Source organism: Cherax quadricarinatus, chromosome 45 (genome assembly GCF_038502225.1).
Source record: "Cherax quadricarinatus isolate ZL_2023a chromosome 45, ASM3850222v1, whole genome shotgun sequence".
Taxonomy (NCBI): Eukaryota; Metazoa; Arthropoda; class Malacostraca; order Decapoda; family Parastacidae; genus Cherax; species Cherax quadricarinatus.
The window spans coordinates 5,560,685-5,567,342 of NC_091336.1; the positions used below are offsets into that span (position 1 = coordinate 5,560,685).

General features: G+C 38.8%; 1 long non-coding RNA gene across 1 annotated transcript; it reads right to left on the minus strand.

The window, feature by feature from the left end:
• Positions 1 to 4,247: 4,247 nt before the first annotated feature.
• On the minus strand, positions 4,248 to 6,156 carry LOC138853984 (uncharacterized). The gene is made up of 3 exons (XR_011393164.1): positions 5,999 to 6,156; positions 5,441 to 5,594; positions 4,248 to 4,521 (listed from the first exon to the last, which is right to left on the minus strand). It is a non-coding gene; the product is annotated as an uncharacterized lncRNA (long non-coding RNA).
• Between the last annotated feature and the right edge of the window lie 502 nt (positions 6,157 to 6,658).

Below are 6,658 nucleotides of genomic sequence, written 5' to 3' on the forward strand. Positions count from 1 at the left end.
AAAAGCAGGTTGGGATATAGTTTTGGAGTGGTTAGTGTTTTTATTTAATAAATGTATGGAAGAGGGTAAGGTACCTAGGGATTGGCAGAGAGCATGCATATTTTCTTTGTATAAAGGCAAAGGGGATAAAAAGAGAGTGTAAAAATTATAGGGGAATAAGTCTGTTGAGTATACCTGGTAAAGTGTATTGTAGAGTTATTATTGAAAGAATTAAGAATAAGACGGAGAGTAGGATAACAGATGAACAAGGAGATTTTAGGAAAGGTAGAGAGCGTGTAGACCAAGTGAAACATATAGGTGAACAGTATTTAGATAAGGGTAAAGAGGTTTTCGTGGCATTTATAGATTAGGAAAAGGCATATGATAGTGTGGATAGAGGGGAAATATGGCAGACGTTGCAAATGTATAGATTAGGAGGTAGGTTATTGAAAGCGGTGAAAAGTGTTTACGAGGATAGTGAGACTCAGGTTAGAGTATGTAGGAAAGAGTGAGATTATTTCCCAGTAAAAGTAGGCCTTAAACAGGGATGTGTGATATCAACATGGTTGTTCAATATATTTATAGACGGAAAAGTAAGAGAAGTGAATGCTTGAGTGTTGCAAGAGATGTGGGGTTAAAAGATAAAGAATTTAACACAAAGTGGCAGTTGTTACAGTTGCTCTATGCTGATGACACTGTGCTTTTGGGAGATTCTGAAGAGAAGTTGCAGAGGTTGGTTGATGAGTTTGGTAGGGTATGTAAAAGAAGAAAATTAAAAGTGAATATAGGAAAAAGTAAGGTGTTGAGGATAAGGTGATGTGACTTTGTAAATGGTCCAAGTCGGACCGAAACGTCATTTTAAGCTCCTCTCTTCTATGTGCGGGTTATTCGTGTATCGTTCCAGTCACGGTACTGTGCCTTTTTTTGTTATTTATAACAAAAGAATTAGGTAACGGAAGATTGGATATCAGATTGGAGGGAGACAGTATGGAGGAGGTGAATGTGTTCAGATATTTGGGAGTGGACGTGTCAGCAGATGGGTCTATGAAAGATGAGGTGAATCACAAAATTGACGAGGGGGGAAAAGTGAGCGGTGCACTTACGAGTCTGTGGAGACAAAGAAGTTTATCCATGAAACCAAAGAGGGGAATGTATGAGAGTATAGTTATACTCTTATGGGTGTGAAGCATGGGTGATGAATGTTGCAACAAAGAGAAGGCTGGAGACAATGAAGATGTCATGTCTGAGGGCAATGTGTGGTGTGAATATGCAGAGAATCCGTAATTTGGAGATTAGGAAGAGGTGTGGGATTACCAAAACTATTATCCAGAGGGCTGAGGAGGAGTTATTGAGATGATTTGGACATGTAGAGAGGGTGGGAACAAAATAGAATGACTTCGAGAGTACATAAATCTGCAGTGGAGGGAAGGTGAGGTAGGGGTCGTCCTAGGAGGTTTCGTGTGTGAGGGGCTTGGACTTCCAGCAAGCGTGTGTGAGCATGTTAGACAGGTGCGAATGGAGACAAATGATTTTTAGGACGTGCTGTTGGAGTGTAAGCTAGGTAACATTTATGAAGGGATTCAGGGAAACCGTCAGTCCGGACTTGATTCTTGGAGATGAGAAGTACAGTGCCGGCACTCTGATGGAGGGGTGTTAATGTAGCAGTTTTATAACTGTAGTGTAAACATGCCTCTGGCATTACAGTGAATGATGATGAAAGTTTTTCTTCTTCGGGTCACCCTGCCTTGGCGGGAAACGGCCGATGTGTTAATAATATATATATATATATATATATATATATATATATATATATATATATATATATATATATATATATATATATATATATATATATATATATATATATATATAAACACATCGGTAGTTACCCACCTAGGCATGGTGACCCGAAGAAGAAAAAGTACTTTCAACATCGCTCACTCCATCACTGTCTTTTAAGAGGCTGCAGCATGCAGGCACTGTTAATTTCCCACCTCCAGGACTCAAGTCTGACTAACCGGTTTCCCTGAATCCCTTCATGAATGTTACCTTGCTTACACTCCAACAGCACCTTGGAGTGTGAGCAGTTCTTATTCACACTGAGTATATAAGGGTATTTGCGACTAAGAGGTGCAGTGTGTGCTGGTTCCAAAAGAATGGGAAGTCAGACACAGTGAAGTCCTGGAGATCATCAGGAGAAGCCTTGCTACATCTTGTGCTAGAGGGGGAAAAAAACTCGATCTTTATTTAATAATTTTATTGACTTCTCCGAAACTATGGGTCCTCGTAATTTACACTTGAAGTGGACCCCGCCTCGAGCACGTTTCGTTCTTTGTCCAAAATTAATTCTCGTCTCGCCATAACAATTACCTTCACGAGTTAAACCATCGTCTTTACGTTACTTGGGAGTCGCACACGTTAAGTTACACTGTTTTTCAGCATCCTCTACCTTTCACTTGTTTCGTATGCTTTTGTTAACTAGAGAACACCGACTGTCATATGATTGCAACCCGGTTCTAACAACTCTGTTACAACAAAGCATTTTAGCAGTTTGATGGCTGTGTTCATCATTATTTGCTAGGCACCCGAGTACCGCATGTATATTGTAACTATTATACACGTATTCTCTCTAGTTAGATTAACGCAGCAACCACGGTTTACTGGACTGTTGGAAATGTAATGTGATAAGGAAACTCAGTGTGGAATGGTAAGAGTATGCTACATTTTATTTGGGGTATGTCAGACACCCATATAGGTTGCCTCCAGACCAGCGAACCAGGTGCTAAGGGTTTAACGATCAGGGGCCCCGTCGTTATACTAGTACCTTGGTTCAACCAGGCAATCACAAGACAGTTCACCAAAGCTGTGAAGCGATGTGGTACACTCGTGAAGCAGCTTTGGTAGACTTTCCTTCTCTGCTGGTCGATATGGTTTATAGTGTGTTGTGTTTGTATTTGCCTCATTGATCACCATAGCCAATGCACGCATTTGCTTCATTGTACATAGCTGTAAATACTCTACATACGCTATATATGTTGTAAATACCAGCTTGTTTTTGGTGAAGGAAATACATTAATTCATTTTCCGTTGCCTTTTAGTTTGTTTCTAAGTGGTTATCGCATTACAGCCAGGTGTACAGGCTGTTTCTGTACATATTTAATACTCAGCCACGGTCCCTCGTGCATATGTTTAAATGCATGGAAAATGAGGGAAAAGATGCTGCTTTATACATAAAGTCAGCTAAGGTAACAGTTTGGGTAACCTTAAAAATAGGTTGGATCAGATTTAAGAGAAGCTGAGGTCTGGAGTAAATGAACTTTGAGGTGGGTATTAGAACAATTTGTAAAGTAAAAAGTCATAAGTGCAACTAATGGGACATTTTATTGTGGCAACGTTTCGCTCCCCAGGGGCTTTATCAAGCCGTTACAAACAATACATGGACATAGAGGGTGTATATAGGCTTAGGGTGAGGTGTAATACTAGTGGTAGTAGTAGTAGTAGTGATGTAAGTTGTAGTAGTAGTAGTAGTAGTAGTAGTGATGTAAGTTGTAGTAGTAGTAGTAATACAATTAATTTGCACATGAGTAAAAGGATATAAAAGCTATTACATGGGTAACAAAAAAATAAGTTAGACAAATATTTCTATTGAAGGTTGAATTAGAGAAGGTCTGTTTCAGTGATCATCTTCTGTGTCCTTTTACTTTACATATTGTCGGTAATTCTACCAAAATATATACATTAAAACAGTTATTACCATGAAAGTTTCTATGGCTGTGGAATGAGACAAAGATTCCACAGAACGTCTGTTTGTTAAATTATCACATTTTGCAACCTCTGTGGCCGAGTGGTAACAGTGTTGGACTTTCTGTATATGAGGATCACGGTCTGACTCTTCGACCATTCTTCTGCTTATTCATATAGAGACTTTCGTTGGGGTTGATTCACAAATAAATATTCAGAAATTCCATGCGCTTTCGTGACTACTCACATTATCAAGGAACATTGTTCCTTGATAATGTGAGTAGTCACGAAACGCTTGGAATTTCTCTATTCTTTCACAGTGGTTGGTTTATATATATATATATATATATATATATATATATATATATATATATATATATATATATATATATATATATATATATATATATATATATATATATATATATATATATATATATTAGTATTTATTCTCATATTGAAACATCTACCAGTTTTATTTTCATATGATTTATTTCGGTATTAATAATGGCAAGAAAAAACACTCCTGTTCTTAAACATTTATTAGAAAATTAGTTCTTTGTACACCAAAACCGTTTGTTGTTTAAGCTGAAATAATTATAGTTAAATTAACTAATATTTGAGCAGCATTGTTGGCAGAAGAGCGAGGGATGAAGAGCAGTTGACCCAGTGGTGGGACGACGAGGCTAACTGATGGACCAAGTAGATGAACGGGTAGGTCAGAAGAGCAATTAACGGACCACCAGAGCAAACAGGCGGGATACAGGAGGGACAGCCTCATAAACCTTTATTTCCCATATCCTAAATGGAAAAAGAATAAAAATTAACTCATGAAACCATTTTAAATTTATTCTGTATACAAAGCTAAAGATTTCTCTCACAGTAGAATCTTGAGTTATTCCTGAAGTAGGTTTATTCTGTTCTTTGAGAATGTGGGTCCCCAGTCCAGTTCTGGCCTTTCGTAGTGTGATCAACACATCATCAGGAGCTTACAGTGTTGCAGGAACAGAGTAGGAAATCCTGGGAAACGAATCTTTCAGTTCTGTAGAGTCGTTCTCCCGAACGAATCTGTCTGGATATCCTACTCTATTTCTGCAACATTACAAGCTCCTGATGATGTGTTGATTGCAACACGAAAGACCTAGAGCTATCATCCAACTCCCCCTGTGGTTTTTTTGCACCTTTTATCCCTCGTTCGTGATTATTGTATAATGTTTTTCAAGTCTGATAAAATTCGAACATGTTCCCGATTATTATTGACTACATATTAAAGACTTTTATAAATTATAGATTTTTATGCCTTAGAGATGTTTATAGAGCTTCTTCTAAATTAAAAAAAAAATTTAAAGAAGAGAAGTTTATAGATCATAGATATTTATACCTAACAGATATTTATAGAGTTCCTTGAAACTTAGAGATTTTATGAAGAAGCAATGTTTATAGAGATGTTTATGCTGCCACGACCTTGGAAGTGTCACCAAAATGTACCAAAATTAAGGTTAAAAACAGTGAAATTTGGTGTAAAACTTCTGCTGTTATGAGGTGAAATAACTTGATGATAAGGGATTGTAATCCACTTAACTAAAGTTATCCTCTTCTTCCTCGGATCAAGACTGACTACTTTCCCCACCCCTCCCTCTTCCCTAGGCACTGCATCACTCTTGCTAATTTAACGCTTCAACTAATTTAAAAATTACGAGGACACTCGTCCAGGACTCACCGTATCCACCACCATATCCACCTCCGTAGCCAAAGCCACGGCCGTAGCCTCCATATCCACCGTAACCTCCATAGCCTCCATAACCTCCAAGATAGCCTGGAGCAGCTTCAGCCATGGCAAAGAGTGCCACCAGGGCCACGACGACCATCAGGAGCTGGGGAGGAGGAATGTGTAAGGGAGATCCTATTTGCAGACAAAGCAAATAGGGTAATAATTATGGACAAGGTAGATTGCAGGGGAAAAATATATATATGATATTAGAAGACAAGTCCTGGGTGATCTATGGTTAACTAATCGCCCTGATCCTGGGATGTCTGTAAACTATAAGAGAGAGAGAGAGAGAGAGAGAGAGAGAGAGAGAGAGAGAGAGAGAGAGAGAGAGAGAGAGAGAGAGAGAGAGAGAGAGAGAGAGAGAGAGAGAGAGAGAGAGAGAGAGTATTAAATATCTTGTAAAAACCTCAAAATCTAAAAATATTACCGTAAATAAATGCTATATTAATATAAAATGTGATGAGATTTCGACTGATTTTTGCCAAAAGAGGAACCTGAAAAGCTTACAAGTTTGGTCCACATGACTAGAGAATCTGGTGCTGGTATGTGAAGCTTTTGTTTGTATGCAAAGCTTTTGTTGATGTGTGAAGCTAGTGTTGGTATCTGGTGAAATCGAGCGCAACTGTTGCCTAGCAGTCGCCCACCCTCTTATATACCAACTGGCTGACAGTCAAGCCACCGTCTCACAGCTGACAACAATAAACAAACCCAGATGTGGTAACTTGGTAATTGAATATAGAAATAGACAATGGCCGTTCCGCTCACGCCAAGGTATTGCCTAAATTAATCAGACACACAATCCCAAATAATCAAACTCTGGGTTGAACACCTCAGCTGTGACGATGTAAAGTGTTTTTCCACGTAGTTCATCTATCACAAAGGTAATATGGAGCTGTCAGCTGCGGTAAATGCAGTAAAAACGTCCATTAAGCTGGATCGAATGGACACGGGCAGTGGGTTGAAGGAATTGTAATAAACTGTCCATCTTTTTTGTATCGGGCTGAACAATTTGTGACTAAGTGTGTTACTCAAAGTGGTGGTAATAAGCTATGGTTCGAGTCAGACTTGCTGGACTGGACACACGTAACGCCCACACACTGCTGGAGACTCTTATGATACTGTTCATCATCCAACCAAAAAGAAGCAGAAGCAGAAGAAGAAGAAGAA